The sequence below is a fragment of the Coenobita brevimanus genome, chromosome 1, assembly GCF_032717465.1.
Source record: "Coenobita brevimanus isolate Jiangsu-jjx chromosome 1, ASM3271746v2, whole genome shotgun sequence".
Lineage (NCBI taxonomy): Eukaryota > Metazoa > Arthropoda > Malacostraca > Decapoda > Coenobitidae > Coenobita > Coenobita brevimanus.
Genome location: NC_136954.1, coordinates 8,098,073 through 8,115,572, shown reverse-complemented (window position 1 = coordinate 8,115,572; position 17,500 = coordinate 8,098,073). Strand labels below are relative to the sequence as shown.

General features: G+C 53.0%; 1 pseudogene; it reads right to left on the bottom strand.

Moving 5' to 3' along the window:
- LOC145413476 (glutamate receptor 1-like) overlaps positions 1 to 17,500 on the bottom strand; it is an 806,335-nt pseudogene that overhangs the window by 1,095 nt on the left and 787,740 nt on the right.

Below are 17,500 nucleotides of genomic sequence, written 5' to 3'. Positions count from 1 at the left end.
GTGGTCAAAAGGGTGGGTGGTGAAGGTGGATAGGTGGTGTAGGCATCTGAGTTGTGCAGGTGGGTGGGTAATGCTGGTGAGTGGGTGGTGGAAGTGGGTGTGTGGTCCAGGCAGGTGGATGGTTGGGTGGGTGGAGCAGGTGGATGGTTGGGTGTTGTAAGTGGATGGGTGTTGGTGATGAAGGTGGATGGGTGATGGTGCAGGTGGGTGGGTTGTGATGCTGGAGGATGGGTGGTGCAGGTACGTGGGTGGGTAAGTGTTGCAGGTTGTGGAAGGGTGGATGATGCAGGTGATTGGGTGGTGGGCGATGCAGGTGGGTGGGTGTTCCAGGCTGATTGAGGGTCGTGAGGTAGATGGGTGGTGCAGGTATATGGGAGGTGTAGGCAGGTGGGTGGTGCAGGTGAATGGGTGATGATGCAGGTGAATGGGTGGTGATGCAGGTGGATGGTGGGTCGTGTAAGTGGGTGGGTAAATCGGTGGGTGGATAGTACAGGTAGGTGGATAGTGGATGGTGCAGGTGGATGATGGGTGGTGCTGATGGGTCGGTGGTTGGTGCAGGTGGGTCGGTGGGTAGTGCAGGTGGGTCGGTGTGTGTTACAGGTGGATAGGTGGGGATGCAGGTGATGTAGGTGGGTGGGTGGTGCAGGTGAATGTACAGGTGAATAGGTTGTACAGGTGAATGGGTGGTGCAGCTAGGTGGGTGGTGCAGGTGGATGGGCAGTGATGCAAGTGGAAGGTTGGTGGTGCAAGTGTATGGTGGGTGGTGCAGGTGGGTGGACTGTGGTGCAAGCGAATGGGTGGTGACGCAGGTGGATGGTGGGTGGTGCAAGTGGGTGGGTGCGTGGGATGGTGGGTGGTGCAGCTGGGTGGGTAGTGGAGGTGTGTGGCTGGTGGCTGGTGCAGGTGGGTGGGTGTCTGGGTTTGTAGGTGGCTGGTGCCGGTGGGTGGGAGGCTCGTGCAGGTCGATGGTGGGTGGTGCAGGTGGGTGGTGGATGTACATGTAAATGGGTGGTGCAGGTGGGTAGGTGATGAAGGTGGATGGGTGGTGCAGGTGGATGGCGGGTGGTGCAGACTGATGGTGGATGTACAGGCAAATGGCTGGTGCAGGTGGGTGGGTGGTGCAGGTGGGTGGGTGGTGCAAGTGGATGGGTGGTGCTGGTGGTCAGAAAAGGTGGGTGGTGCTGGTAGGTGTGAGGTGCAGGTATGTGGGTGGGGATTTTTTTTTTTTTTTATGTAAGGAAGAAGGAACTAAAGGCAACGAGCCCGCAAAACTGTTCCTTCCAAGAGAAAAACAAAATACAAGAGAGAGCCAAATTCAAGATCCATTAATTTCGAGATGCATGGACACGCTGCGTTTGAAAGACTGGAGATCATAGCTAGCAGGAAATACAGACAGAGGGAGACAGTTCCAGAGTTGACCTGTTGCATAAATGAAGGACTGGGAGTAACGGTTAACTCTTGCATCAGGGTGTTGGACAGAAAAGGGGTGAGAGTTTGCTGCCAGACGGGTGCTACGCACCCGTCGTAGAGGTGGAGGAATTCGTGCAGACAGTTCAGAGGAACAGTGACCATTGAAGTAGCGATAGAAAAGAGATAAAGATGCAATAGTGCGGCGAAGAGACAGAGGTTAAAGGAAGTCAGTAAGAGAGGGAGAGTTAATGAGACGAAAAGCCTTTGACTCCACCCTATTGAGAAGAGCTGTATATGGGGAGCCTCCCCACACATGAGAGTTGTACTCCATGCAGGGGCGGATAAGACCCCTGTATAGAGTCAACAATTGTGCAGGAGTAAAGAAGGAACGGAGTCGGCTTAGCACACCCAATCTCTTGGAAGCTGATTTTACAAGAGATGTAATATAATCTTTCCAAGATATGTCCCGAGTAAATGAAACCCCAAGCATATTCAACGACGATGTAGATTAAGCTGAATATTATTAAACATTAAGGGTATACCTGTGGAAGATTTTGTCGGGTTGACAGGTGCAAAAACTGAGTCTTTGATGCATTAAAAACAACCAGATTATTTTTACCCCAGTCAGAGATACGAGCCAAGTCAGACATTAGGTGTGCCATAGCCTCATCCCTTGTTTGTTGAAGTAACTGCTGAGATGGACGTTGTGGAAATTGAATGGAAAGGTGAAGGGTGGAGTCATCAGCGTATGAGTGGACAGGGTTAGATGTACAGCCTAGAAGGTCATTGATGAATAAAAGGAAGAGGGTTGGTGATAGGACAGAGCCTTGAGGAACACCACTGTTAATAGATATAGGAGAAGAACGATGGCCGTCTACGACAGCGGCTACAGAACGACCAGAAAGGAAGCTATAGATGAGGACACAGATAGAAGGATAGAAACCGTAAGAGGGCAGTTTGGAAATTAAAGATTTATGCCAGACTCGATCGAAAGCCATTGAGATGTCAAGTGCAGTGGCAAAGCTTTCCCCAAAGTCCCGAAAGGAGGATGACCAGGAGTCTGAAAGGTAGGTGAGAAGACCGCCTGTGGAGCGTCCCTGACGGAACCCATACTGACGATCAGAAAGAAGGTTGTGATAGGAAAGATGCTTTAAAATTTTACTATTAAGAATAGACTCAAAAACTTTCGAGATACAGAATGTTAAAGCAATTGGACGATAGTTAAAGGGTTGGGAATAGTTACACTTCTTTGAGACTGGCTGAATGAGGGCAAACTTCTAGCAAGAAGGAAAGGTACAAGTTGATAGGCAAAGGCGAAAGAGTTTGCCTAGGCAGGGTGTAAGCACAGAAGCACAGTTCTTGAGAACAACAGGAGGGACTCCATCAGGCCCATATGCCTTATTAGTATTAAGGCCTGTGATGGCAGAAAATACATTAGCTGAAGAAATTTTACTGTTAGCCATGAGGAAGTCAGAGGGGGGAAGTGATGGAGGAACAGCACTGGAATCGTCTAAGGTAGAATTGGAGGAGAAAGTCTGAGAGAAGAGATCTGCTTTATCAGTAGAAGAAATAGCTACAGAGCCATCAGAGTAGAAAAGAGGAGGGAAGGATGATGAGGCAAAGTTGTTAGAAAGGTTTTTGGCAAGGTGCCAGAAGGAGCGGGAAGAATTCGAGTTAAAGAGTTGAGAACGTTTAGTACGAATGAAATTACTTTTAGCAGAGCGAAGAACAGACTTAGCACGATTCCAGGCAGAAACGTATAAAAGATGTGATTCAGGGGTGGGTTGGCTCCGGTACCTTTTATAGGCCCTCTCCTTGTAGGTGGATGGGTTATGGAGGTGAGTGGGTGTGTGGTCCAGGTGTGTGGGTGGTTAGGTGGGTGTTGCAAGTGGATGGTGAGAGGTGCTGGTGGACAGTGAGTGCTTCTGGTGAACGGTGGGTGCTGTATTGTAGGTGGATGGGTGGTGGTGTGGGTGGATGGGTGGTGATGCAGGTGGATGGGTGATGATGCAGGTGGATGGGTAGTGATGCAGATGGATGGATAGTGCAGGGGGGTGGGCGGGTGAGTGGTGGAGGAGGGTGGGTGGAAGGGAGGTGCAGGAGGATGGGTGGAAGGGAAATGCAGAAGGGTGGGTGGAAGGGAGGTGCAGGAGGGTGGGTGGAAGGGAGATGCAGGAGGGTGGGTGGAAGGGAGGTGCAGGAGGGTGGGTGGGTGGTAGATGCAGGAGGGTGAGTGATGCAGGCGGGTGGGTGGTGTAGGCAAGTGGGTGGTGTAGGCAAGTGGGTGGGGCAGTTGGATGAGTGGGGCAGGTGGATGGGTGGTGTACATTGGTGAGTAATGAAAACAGATGGCTGTAGCAGATGGGTGGGTGGTGGAAGTGGGAGGATAGTGCAGGTGGGTGGAAGGGTGGGTGATGCAGGTGGGTGGGTGGGTCGTCCAGGTGGATGGTGGGTGATTCAGGTGAATGGTGGGTGGTTCAGGTGAATGGTGGGTGGTGCAGGTGTGTGGGTGGTGCAGGTGTATGGGTGCTGTAGGTAAGTGGGTGGTACAGGTGGGTGGGTGGGTGGGACAGGCGGGTGTGTGGGGCATGTAGATGGATGGTGTATGTGGATGGGTGCTGTAGGGGGGGGGGTGTTGGAAGATGGCTGATGCAGGTGGGTGGGTGGTGCAGATGGGTGGAAGGGTGGGTGGGTGGTGGGTTGTGCAGGTGAGTGAGTTGGCAGTGCAAGTGGGTGGGTGGTGGACAGTGTAGGGGTGGGTGGTGGGTGGATGGGTGCAGGTGCAAGTGGGTGGGTGGTGGACAGTGTAGGGGTGGGTGGTGGGTGGATGGGTGCAGGTGCAAGTGGGTGGGTGGATGGGTGCAGGTGCAAGTGGGTGGGTGGATGTGTGCTGGTGCAAGAGGGAGGGTGGATGGATGCTGGTGCAAGAGGGTGGGTGGATGGATGCTGGTGCAAATGGGTAGGTGGTGTATATGAATGCGGGTGGTGCAAGTAGATGGCAGGTGGTGGAGATCGATGGTGGGTTGTGCAGGTGGATGGGTGGTGGTGCAGGTGGATGGGTGGTGGTGCAGGTGGTTGCTGGGTGGTGCAAGTGGGTGGGTGCATGGGTAGGTAGTGCAGGTGGGTGGCTGGTGCAGGTGGGCAGGTGGCTGGTGCAGGTGGGTGGTGGGTGGTGCAGGTGAGTGGGTGGGTGGTGTTGGTGGATGGTGGGTGTACAGGTAAATGGGTGGTGCAGGTTGGTAGGTGGTGAGGGTGGATTGGTGGTGCAGGTGGATGGTAGGTGGTGCAGATTGATGGTAGATGTACAGGTGGATGGGTGGTGCAGGTTTGTGGGTGGTGGTGCAGATTGATGGTGGTTGTACAGGTGAATGGGTGGTGAAGGTGGATGGGTGGTGAAGGTAGATGGGTGGTGCAGGTGGATGGCGGGTGGTGCAGGTGGATGGCGGGTGGTGCAGACTGATGGAGGATGTACATGTGAATGGCTGGTGCAGGTGGGTGACTGGTGGCTGGTGCAGGTGGGTGGGTGGTTGTTGCAGGTGGGTGTTGCAGGCGAGTGGGTCGGTGGTGTGGGTGGATGGTGGATGTACAGGTAAATAGGTGGTGCAGGTGGGTAGGTGGTGGAGGTGGATGGCGGGTGGTGCAGATTGATGGTGGATGTACAGGTGGGTGGGTAGTGCAGGTTGATGGGTGGTGCAGGTTGATGGGTGGTGCATGTGGATGGATGGTGCAAGTGGATGGGTGGTGGAGGCAGGTGGTGGCCAGAGAGGTGGGTAGTGCAGGTAGGTGGGTGGTACAGGTATGTTTGTGGTGTAGGTGGGTGGGTAATGTAGGCGGATGGGTGATGGAGGTGAGTGGGTGGTGGAAGTGGGTGTGTGGTCCAGGTGTGTAGGTGGTTAGGTGGGTGCTGCAGGTGGATGGTGAGAGGTGCCGGTGGATAGTGAGTGCTGTAGGTGAATGGTGGATGTTGCAGGTGGATGGGTGGTGTTGCAGGTGGATGGGTGGTGGTGCAGGTAAATGGGTGGTGGTGCAGGTAAATGGGTGGTGGTGCAGGGGTAAATGGGTGGTGATGCAGGTAAATGGGTGGTGATGCAGGTAAATGGGTGGTGGAGCAGGTGGATGGATGCTGGTGTGGATGGATGGGTGTTGCAGGTGGGTGGGTGGGGGTGTGTGGTGCAGGAGTGTGGATGAGTGGGAGGTGCAGGTGGGTGGGAGGTGCAGGTGGGTGAGTGATGCAGGTGGGTGGATGGTGCAGGTGGGTAGGTGGTGCAGGTGGGTAGGTGGTGCAGGTGGGTGGGTGGTGTAGGTGGATGGGTGGTGTAGGTGGATGGGTGGTGTAGATGGATGGGTGGTGTACGTGGATGGGTAGTGTAAACAGATAGCTGTTGCTGGTGGGTGGGTGTTGAAAGTGTGAGGATGGTGCAGGTGGGAGGAAGGGTGGGTGATGTAGGTGGGTGAGTGATGCAAGTGGGTGGGAAATGCATATGGGTGAGGAGGGATCCAGGTGGATGGTGGGTGGTGCAGGTTTATGGGTGATATAGGCAGGTGGGTGGATGGATGCTGGTGCAAGTGGGTTGGTGGTGCAGATGGGTGAGTGGGTGGTGTTGGTGGGTGGATGGATGCTGGTGCAAGTGGGTTGGTGGTGCAGATGGGTGGGTGGGTGGTGTTGGTGGGTGGATGGTGCAGGTAGATGCTGTGTGATGATGGATGGTGGTTAGTGCAGGTGGATGGGCGGTGGTGCTGGTGGATGGGTGGTGGTGCAGGTGGATGGGCGGTGGTGCTGGTGGATGGGTGGTGGTGCAGGTGGATGGTGAGTGGAGCATATGGGTGGGTTGGCGGTGCATGTGGATGGGTGAGTGGATGGGTGGGTGGTGGACGTACAGATGAATAGGTGGTGCAGGTGGATGGGTGGTGCTCACGGGTGGGTGACGCTAGTGAGTGGGTGGTGCAAGCAAGGGGGGTTGCAAGTGAGTGGATGGTCAAATGGGTGGGTGGTGCAAACGAGTTGGTGGTCAGATGAGTGTGGTCTAGATGATTGGGTGGTGTAGGTGTTGGGCAGGTGGATGGGTGGTGGAAGTGGGTGGGTGGTCCAGGTGGGTGGGTGGGTAGTGCAGGAGAATTGGAGATATAGGTGGGTGGGTGATGGACGTAGGTGGTGCAGGTGGATGGTGGGTGGTACAGGTGGTTGGGTGATGGTGGAGGTGGTTTGGTGGTGATGCTGGCGATTGGGTGGTGCAGGCGGTTGGGTGGTGCAGGTGGGTGGTTTGGTGGTACAGGTTGGTTGGTGGTGCAAGTGGATGCTGGGTGGTGCAGGTGGATGGTGGGTGGTCCAGGTGGATGGTGGGTGGCGCAGGTAGATAGGTGGTGCATTTGGGTGGGTGGGGCAGGTGGATGGGTGGTGTAGATGGATGAGTTGTGCAGGTGGTTGGGTGGTGTAGGTGGATGGGTAATGCAGGTATATGGTTGATGCAGATGGGTGCGTTGTGGAAGTGGCTGGGTGGAGCAGGTGGAAGAGAGGGTGAGTGGTGCAGGTGGAAGAAAGGGTGGGTGATGCAGGTGGGTGGGTAGTGCAAATGGATGGATGGTGGGCGATGCAGGTGGGTGGGTAGTGCAAATGGATGGATGGTGGGCGATGCAGGTGGGTGGGTGGATGGATGCTGGTGCAAGTGGGTGGGTGGGTGGTGCCAGTGGGTAGGTGGATGGTGCAGGCGGTTGTGTGGGTGGTGCAGGCGGGTGGTGCAGGTGGATGGGTGGTGCAGGAGGATGTGTGGTGCAGGAGGATTGGTGGTGCAAGCGGGCGGGTGGTAAGGGGGGGCGGGTGGTAAGGGGGGGCGGGTGGTAAGGGGGGGTGGGTGATCAGACGAGTGGGTGGGTGGTGTAAGTAGATGGGTTGTGCAGGTGGATGGGTGGTGGAAGTGCATGGGTGGTCCAGCTGAGTGGGTGGATGGGTGGTGCAGGTAGGTGGTGTAGGTGGGTGTGTAATGCAGGTGGATGGGCACTGAAGGTGGGTAGGTGGGTAAGTGGTGAGACAGGTGTTGATGCAGGTGGATGGGTGGTGATGCAGGTGGATGGGTGGTGGTGCAGGTGGATGGGTGGTGATGCATGTGGATGGGTGGTGGTGCATGTGGATGGGTGGTGATGCAGGTGATGTGTGGGGAGGCTCCCCACATACAGCTCTTCTCAATAGGGTGGAGTCAAAGGCTTTTCGTCTCATTAACTCTCCTCCTCTTACTGACTCCCTTCAACCTCTGTCGCTTCGCCGCACTGTTGCATCTTTATCTCTTTTCTATCGCTACTTTAATGGTCACTGCTCCTCTGAACTGTCTGCTTGCATTCCTCCACCTCTACGACGGGCGCGTAGCACCCGTCTGGCAGCAAACTCTCATCCCTTTTCTGTCCAACTCTCTAATGCAAGAGTTAACCGTTACTCCCAGTCTTTCATTTATGCAACAGGTCAGCTCTGGAACTGTCTCCCTCTGTCTGTATTTCCTGCTGCCTATGATCTCCAGTCTTTCAAACGCAGTGTGTCCAGGCATCTCAAAATGATCGGATCTTGAATCTGGCTCTCTATTGTATTTTGTTTTTCTCTTGGAGGGAACTGTTACTGCGGGCTCATGGCCTTTGGTTCCTTCTTCCTCGCATAAAAAAAAAAAAAAAAAGGTGGATGGGTGGTGGTGCAGGTGGATGGGTGGTGATGCAGGTGGATGGGTGTTGGTGCATGGGGATGGGTGGTGGTGCATGTGGATGGGTGGTGATGCAGGTGGATGGGTGGTTGTACCTGTGAATGGGTGGTGATGCAGGTGGATGGGTGGTGATGCAGGTGGATGGGTGGTGGTGCATGTGGATGGGTGGTGATGCAGGTGGATGGGTGGTTGTACCTGTGAATGGGTGGTGATGGTAGATAGGTGGCAGTGCAGGCAGATGGGTGTTGGTGCAGACAGCTGGGTGGTGCAGATGGATGGGTGTTTTACTGAAGATGGATGGGTTGTGTAGGAGGATGGGTTGTGCAGGTGGGTCGGTGGGTTGTGCCGGTGGATGGGTCGCTGGCACAGGTGGGTGGGTAGGTGGGAAGGTGGTGCAGGTGGATGGCGGGTGGTGTAGGTGGATGATCGGTGGTGTAGGTGGATGGTTGGTGGTGTAGGTGGATGGTTGGTGGTGTAGGTGGATGGGTGGTGGTGTAGGTGGATGGGTGGTGGTGTAGGTGGATGGGTGGTGGTGCAGGTGGATGGGTGGTGGTGCAGGCTGTTGGGTGGAGGTGCAGGCTGTTGGGTGGAGGTGCAGGTGAATGGGTGGTGATGCAGGTGGATGGATGGTGGTACAGGAGGTTGGGTGATGTAGGTAAATGGGTGGTGCTGGTGGATGGGTGGTGGTGCAGGTGAAAGGGTCGTGCAGGTGTGTGGGTGGATGAATAGTGTGTGGGTGGATGAGTGGTGCAGGTTGGTGGGTGGGTGGCGCAGGGGGGGGGGGCGAGTGGTGCAGGTGGATGATAGGTGGTGCAGGTGGATGATAGGTGGTGCAGGTGGATGAGTAATGCAGGTGGATGAGTGGTGCATGTCAATGAGAGGTGCAGGTAAAGTGGTAGTGCAGGCAGGTGTGTGGCGCAGGGGCGTGTGTGGTGCAGGTGGGTGGGTGGTGGTGGATGCGTGGTGTTTGTTGAATGGGTTGTGCAGGTGGATGGGTGGTGAAGGAGGACGGGTGATCCAGGTGGGTGGGTCATGGAAGTGGGTGGATGGCGCAAGTGGGTGGGAGGGTGGGTGGCGCAGGTGGATGGTGTGTGGTGCAGATGTATGGTGGGTGGTGCAGGTGGATGGGACGTGGTTCAGTTGGATGGGTGGTGGTGCAGGTGGATGTGGGTGGTTCAGTTGGATTTGTGTGGTGCAGGTGGATAGGTGGTGGTGCAGGTGGATGGGTGGTGGTGCAGGTGGATGGGTGGTGATGCATGTGGATGGGTGGTGGTGCATGTGGATGGGTGGTGATGCAGGTGGATGGATGGTGGTGCAGGTGGATAGGTGGTGGTGCAGGTGGATGGGTTGTGGTGCATGTGGATGGGTGGTGATGCAGGTGGATGGGTGGTTGTACCTGTGAATGGGTGGTGACGGTGGATGGGTGTTTTACTGAAGATGGATGGGTTGTGCAGGAGGATGGGTTGTGCAGGTGGGTGGGCAGGTGGTTGGGTGGTGGAGGTGGGTGGGTGGTACAAATGGGTGGGTGGTTGGTTGGGCTCGTGGGTGGGTGGTGCAGGTGGATGGCGGGTGGTGCAGGTGGATGGTGGGTGGTGTAGGTGGATGGTTGGTAGTGCAGTGTAGGTGGATGGTTGGTAGTGCAGTGTAGGTGGATGGTTGGTAGTGCAGTGTAGGTGGATGGGTGGTGGTGCAGGTGGATGGGTGGAGGCGCAGGCAGTTGGATGGAGGTGCAGGCTGTTGGGTGGAGGTGCAGGCTGTTGGGTGGAGGTGCAGGCTGTTGGGTGGAGGTGCAGGTGAATGGGTGATGAAGCAGGTGGATGGATGGTGGTGCAAGATGTTGGGTGATGTAGGTGGATGGGTGGTGCTTGTGGATGGGTTGTGGTGCAGGTGAAAGGGTCGTGCAGGTGTGTGGATGGATGAGTGGTGCAGGTTGGTGGGTGGGTGGGCGGATGGTGCAGGTGGATGATAGGTGGTGCAGGTGGATGAGTAATGCAGGTGGATGAGTGGTGCATGTCAATGAGAGGTGCTGGTAAAGTGGTAGTGCAGGCAGGTGTGTGGCGCAGGGGCGTGGGTGGTGCAGGTGGGTGGGTGGTGGTGGATGCGTGGTGTTTGTTGAATGGGTTGTGCAGGTGGATGGGTGGTGAAGGAGGACGGGTGATCCAGGTGGGTGGGTCATGGAAGTGGGTGGATGGCGCAAGTGGGTGGATGGCGCAGGTGGATGGTGTGTGGTGCAGATGTATAGTGGATGGTGCAGGTGGATGGGACGTGGTTCAGTTGGATGGGTGGTGGTGCAGGTGGATGGTGGGTGGTTCAGTTGGATTTGTGTGGTGCAGGTGGATAGGTGGTGGTGCAGGTGGATGGGTGGTGGTGCAGGTGGATGGGTGGTGATGCATGTGGATGGGTGGTGGTGCATGTGGATGGGTGGTGATGCAGGTGGATGGATGGTGGTGCAGGTGGATAGGTGGTGGTGCAGGTGGATGGGTTGTGGTGCATGTGGATGGGTGGTGATGCAGGTGGATGGGTGGTTGTACCTGTGAATGGGTGGTGACGGTGGATGGGTGACTGTGCAGGCGGATGAGTGTTGGTGCAGACAGTTGGGTGGTGCAGGTGGATGGGTGTTTTACTGAAGATGGATGGGTTGTGCAGGAGGATGGGTTGTGCAGGAGGATGGGTTGTGCAGGTGGGTCGCTGGCACAGGTGGGTGGGCAGGTGGTTGGGTGGTGGAGGTGGGTGGGTGGTACAAATGGGTGGGTGGTTGGTTGGGCTCGTGGGTGGGTGGTGCAGGTGGATGGCGGGTGGTGCAGGTGGATGGCGGGTGGTGCAGGTGGATGGTGGGTGGTGTAGGTGGATGGTTGGTAGTGCAGTGTAGGTGGATGGTTGGTAGTGCAGTGTAGGTGGATGGTTGGTAGTGCAGTGTAGGTGGATGGTTGGTAGTGCAGTGTAGGTGGATGGGTGGTGGTGCAGGTGGATGGGTGGAGGCGCAGGCAGTTGGATGGAGGTGCAGGCTGTTGGGTGGAGGTGCAGGCTGTTGGGTGGAGGTGCAGGTGAATGGGTGATGAAGCAGGTGGATGGATGGTGGTGCAAGATATTGGGTGATGTAGGTGGATGGGTGGTGCTTGTGGATGGGTTGTGGTGCAGGTGAAAGGGTCGTGCAGGTGTGTGGATGGATGAGTGGTGCAGGTTGGTGGGTGGGTGGGCGGGTGGTGCAGGTGAATGATAGGTGGTGCAGGTGAGTGAGTGATGCAGGTGGATGAGTAACGCAGGTGGATGCGTGGTGCAAGTCGATGAGAGGTGCAGGTAAAGGGGTAATGCAAGTGGGTGTGTGGTGCAGGCACGTGGGTGGTACAGGTGGGTGGGTGGTGTATGTTGAATAAGTTGTGCAGGTGGATGGGTGATGATGGAGGATGGGCGATCCTGGTGGGTGGGTCATGGAAGTGGGTGGGTGGCGCAGGTGGGTGATGCAGGTGGATGGTGGGTAGTGCTGGTGGATGGATGGCGGTGCAGGTGGACGGTGTGTGATGCAGGTACGTGGTGTGTGGTGCAGGTATGTGGTGGGTAGTGCAGGTGGATGGGTGGTGGTGCAGGTGGATGGGTGGTGATGTAGGTGGATGGGTGGTGATGCAGGTGGTTGGGTGGTTGTGCAGGTAGATGGTGGGTGGTTCAGGTGGATGGGTGTGCAGGTGGATGGGTGGTGATGTAGGTGGATGGGTGGTGATGCAGGTGGATGGGTGGTGGTGCAGGTGGATGGTGGGTGGTTCAGGTGGATGGGTGGTGGTGCAGGTGGATGGGTGGTGGTGCAGGTGGATGGGTGGTGGTGCAGGCGGATGGTGAGTAGTGCAGGTGGATAGGTGGTGGTGCAGATGTATGGTGGGTGGTGCAGGAGGATGGTTGGTGGTGGTGTAGGTTGAAGGTGGGTGGTTCAGGTGGATGGGTGGTGGTGCAGATGTATGGTGGGTGGTGCAGTGGGGTGGTGGGTGGTGCAGTGGGGTGGTGGGTGGTTCCGGTGGATGAGTGGTGGTGCAGGTGCATGGGTGGTGATGCAGGTGGATGGGTGGTGATGCAGGTGGATGGGTGGCTGTACTGATGAATGGGTGGTGATGACGATGGATGGGTGGTGGTGCAGACAGCTGGGTGGTGTAGGTGGATGGGTGGTACACGTGGGTCAGTGGGTTGTGCCGGTGGTTGGGTTGGTGGTACAGGTGAGTGGGAGTTGGAAGTGGGTGGGTGGCGCATGTCAGTGGGTGGTACATATGGGCTGATGGGTGGGTGGTACAAATGGGTGGGTGGTGCAGGTGGGTGGGTGGATGGTGCTGGTGGATGGTGAGGGGTGCTGGTGGATGGTGAGGGGTGCTGGTGGATGGTGGGTGGTACAGGTGGATGGGTGGTGTTGGTGGATAAGTGGTGCACATGGATGAGTGGTGCAAGTGGGTGGGTGGTGTTGGTGAATGAATGGTTCAGGCAGGTGGATGGTAAATGGTGCAGGTGGATGGTAAGTGGTACAGGTGGGTGGGTTGTGCAGGTACATGGGTGGTGCTGGTGGATGGGTGGTGCAGGTGGATGGGTGGTGCAAGTGAATGTGTAGTGCAGGTGGGTGGGTGGTGCAGGTGAGTGGGTTGTGCACTGGTGCAGGTGGTGGATGTGTGGTACAGGTGGATGGTGAGTATTGCACGTGGATGGTGGGTGGTGCAGGTGGATGGTGGGTGGTGCAGGTGGACAAGTGGTGCAAGTGGATGGGTGGTGGTACAGGTGGGTGGGTAGTGATGCAGGTAGATGGATGGTACAGACGGATGAGTAGTGGAAAGGGGTTGGTGGTCCTGGTGGGTGGGTGGTGTAGATGGGTGGGTGGTGCAGATGGGTGGGTGATGCAGGTGGGTGGGTGGTGTAGGTGGATGAGTGGTGTAGGTGGATGACTGTTGTAAGTGGCTGGGAGGTTTGGGTGGATGGGTGTTGCAGATGGGTGGACAGTGCAGGTGGATGGGACAGTGCAGGTGGATGGGACGGTGAAGGTGGATAGGTGGTGAAGGTGGATAGGTGGTGTAGGTAGATTGGTGGTGTAGGTAGATTGATGGTGTAGGTGGATAGGTGTGGATGGATAGGTGGTGTAGTTGAGAGGGTGGGGTAAATGGGAGGGTGGTGTAGGTGGATGGGAGAGTGGTGTAGGTGGATGGGAGGGTGGTGTACGTGGATGGAAGGGTGGTGCAGGTGAATAGGTGTACATGGATAAGTGGTGTAGATGGGAGAGTGGTGTAGGTGGATGGGAGGGTGGTGTAGGTGGATGGGAGGGTGGTGTAGGTGGATGGAAGGATGGTGTAGGCAGATAAGAGGATGGTGTGGGCAGATGTGAGGGTGGTGTAGGTAGATGGCAAGGTGGTGTAGGTGTATGGGAGGATGGTGTTGGTGGTTGGGAAGGTGGTGTACATGGGAAGATGGGTGGCTTAGATGGGTGGGTGGCTTAGATGGGTTGGTGGCATAGATGGGTAGGTGGCATAGATGGGTGGGTGGCAGAGGTGGATGGGTGGCGTAGATGGGTGGGTGGCATAGATGGTTGGTGGTGTTTTATCAGCTGATGTGAATAAAAAGTACAGCATTATAAAAGAAACGGCAGGATGGTAATAGTACAAAAACCGGAAGATCATAAAAAGGGCTAGAGTTTTAAATGGAGAGAAAAAAAAAGGGGGTATAAAGGTAAATTCCAACCCAGCCAAGCGTTAGGTAGAATGAGACCGGTTAATATCCCTATCAACATCTGGACGGGGGGAGGGGCTACAACCCCCCAATTTCTGAACCTACTGTTAACATGACAAGGGTTACTGGTGCGGGTGAGTGGTGTAATAGGAGGGTAATGTAGGTGGGTGGGTAATGTAGGTGGGTGAGTCGTGTGGGTGGGTTGGTATAGGTGAGGGTGGCAGAGGTGGGTGGGAGAGTGGTACTAGTGGGTGGGTGGTACAGGTAGAAAAATGGTATAGACAGGAGGGTGGTATAGGTGGGTGGTTGTTATACGTGGGAGGGTGGTATAGGTGGAAGGGCAGTACAGGTGGGAGGGTGGTGTATGTGGGTGGGTGGTATAGGTGGGTGGGTGGGTGGTATAGGTGGGTGGGTGGGTGGTACATTGTAGGTAGGAGGGTGGTACAGGTAGGAAAGTGTTATAGGTGGGAGGGTGTTATAGGTGGGAGGGTGGAATAGGTGAGAGGGTGGTATAAGTGAAAGTATGGTATAATTGATAGGGTGGTATAGTTGAAAGAGTGGTACAGGTGAGTGGGTGATGCAGTTGAAAGGGTGGTAAAAGTGAAAGGATGGTATAATTGACGGGGTGGTATATATATATATATATATATATATATATATACCGGTCCCTTATCCTTTCACTTTCGTATCCTCAACTCTAAGGGACACAAAAGTTAACGTACACTCGTGAACATTAAGACCTAACTGTCTCTTTGAAATTCATTTTTGTCTACATTAAATAACTGAAAAAGGCTTTTCATGTTCCTTTGCTGCTTATTAAGATAAACTGTGAGTCTCGCATTATTCATAATCCCAGTTGTAAACTTTTTAAATACTTTGGAACATATTCATGACCAATTATGAGTGATTATAGCCGTATTTTTAAAACGTGCAGGGTGAAGGATACGGAAAAGTCCTCATTGTACTATTACATTTTCTTAAGCAACTGTCAAAGGCAGAACTTGCATGACTTCTTAATATCATATATGACTACATAATGCAATATAAAATGCAGGCTAAAGCAGGGTTGGGGTTTAAGCATGGCTGCCACTCGTCCAAGGCATTTACGGGCATTGCTATGACGGTATACTCCCCTTTTTTACATTACTGAAAGGCCTTCAGTCAAATCTTGGAGACTGAACCTGCGTTAGGCTGTCACCCTGACTGTAATGGTGTAATTAACACACCACCTGGCACCTTAAAAATCATAAGCATCAAGTAAGTGACCCTCACGTCACTCGAAATGATTGGACCTTGAATTTGGCTCTCTCTTGTATTTTGTTTTTCTCTTGGAAGGAACAACAATTGCGGGCTCGCAGCCTTTAGTTCCTTCTTCCTCGCATAAAAAATAAAAATATGTACTTGGGGTATGCATACACCCTCGCCCACTTAATTTTCACATTTAGCCCACTCACTGCCTTTACTTACCTTGGCTCGGCTGGCGTCCATTTTCGATTTGTAGCAAAATTCTGTGATGCCCACGACCATTGACAGTGCCAGGCCTCCAGTCAGGATGTAGAAGATGCCTGCTATTTTGCTCAGAGTCAGGGCCCTAGCGTGGGTATCCTGTGATGAAGAGAGGGGTCAACTAGAGAGAGAGAGAGAGAGAGAGAGACGGGGGAAGGAGTGTGTGTACAAAGGAAACAACAACACCCCTACCGGTACTTTAGAGGCATTATTGTCACAACGAAGATTATAACTGTGGTAATTACGGTAATATGAACCGAAGATTAAAAATAAAGTGAGAAGCTGCCCCAACTCGGAAATTCCTCCAGCCAAAGCCAGTAAGCAAGAGAAGGGAAGGATCACCATGAAGCATAGAACATACACTTTCGTCAATCATGTGACCTGCACTGCACCATGAAAACATCGAAGGGCGGGTAAAGAAATTGGAGTTGTGAGCAAAAGAAAGTGTGGAATGGATTGGAAGTTAGGGGGGCAATAGAGCTGAGGCAGGAAAAGTATAGCCTGTGGAAATGAGTGTTGTAGAATTAGCGGTATTGCTGCAGTGAAATTAGATTTTAAAGTATGCTCCAAACATGACTGTTAGAGGGGTATGGAAATGGGTACAGTGAGCAAAGGAATGGGAGGGAGGAGCTAGAAATTTGGTGAACAAAACAAGATTACATTAACTTTTCTAATTCTTATTTTGCTTACAACAAGATCTGATGTATTAGTTTCTCTGGTAGTTTATTCCAGAGCACTCGACACCTTTACACACAAGACTGTACGCGGTCATGACCTACAGTCAGTGTCGGTCAGGGATACTGGGAATACGGCTAACTGACTATCAGTTTTATGAGGATATCAGGGATGACATTTCATGGTAAGCCATAATCTTCCCCTGGAATACAACCAAGGGAATATTTGGACACATTAAGGGAAGAAATCAACGGCAACAACAATATGAAGGGAATACTTGGACACATTTAAAAAAAAAAAAATCACCACCACAAAACTACAACGTGATGGGAGAATTTCCTTGCATGACAAATCTTCCCTATTTGGCCTACAACAATGATTTTTGTAACCATGTCAGAGGCGAACAAATACCGATACAACCAATTTTCATATTTAAATCCTTCCACCTCAGGACATACTTTATCGTCTTGTCTTTGCTCCATCCAGTGTGTTTCATTTACCTTGAGAAAAAAAACTCTAGTGCTGAACAGGTTAATGTAGTCTGTACCTAACCTCTCCAGTTCTAAAGTCTACCCATAGATGAATAAAATAGTTTGAAGATAGCAAGAACAAAGAAAATATCTCCTCGGAACAGGTGGCTACATATAACGTGTAAGGAACAATATGAGGTATATATGATGAAAAAACTATAATCAACAACAACAGCAACAACAGTCAATTATCTCCACTATTATGTATTTTTACTGTAATCTTGCTAAGTCCACACAACTTAGCCCCTTCAATCAAATGACGAATTTTTTCTTTATTCTTGCTACCGTCAGATTTTATGGAGTAAGTTGTCCAACTGGAAGGGAGAAATATAGCCCTCACTAACCCCTTCACTACCACTGTTTTTTCCGGTCTTTCCTAAGGGAGAATAAATTGCCTATAGTCATCATGTTCTCTACTGGTTAACCTATCCCACTGAAGGGGTTAGAAACTACATTTATTAATATTCTTCAGAATAAAATGTACCATAACTAAACTAGAAAACACTCAGAGAGCGCATTACCTCCCCCAGTGCCATTGCGGGATCCGGATCGGCCCCCAAATTGAATCAATTCTTTCTTGATCTATGGTCCGTCCTTCCTCATAATTTCACTGAAATTCATTGCCAACTATTGGAGATATGTCGATGAACAAACAAAAGGTTCATAAATCCTGATGACGATCCGTATCACCACCAAAATCCAATGAATTGTTCCTTGAGCCATACCCTACCCCTCCCAAAATTATAAGCAAAAACAATTTGTAGTTTTTTTAGTAATCCTGCAAACAGACAAATAGACAATCAAACCAATGCCAACAAAAACATAACGTTCTTGGCAAAAGGCATAAAAGCTGCTGGCGGTAGCATGATTGTAATGAAGAAGAGGTATTAGCACTGAAAGGGCTGAGACAAGAAGGGAAACATGAAATTAACATGGATATAATAAACACACCTACATATATATCTCTATCTATCTATCACATATATATATATATATATATATATATATATATAT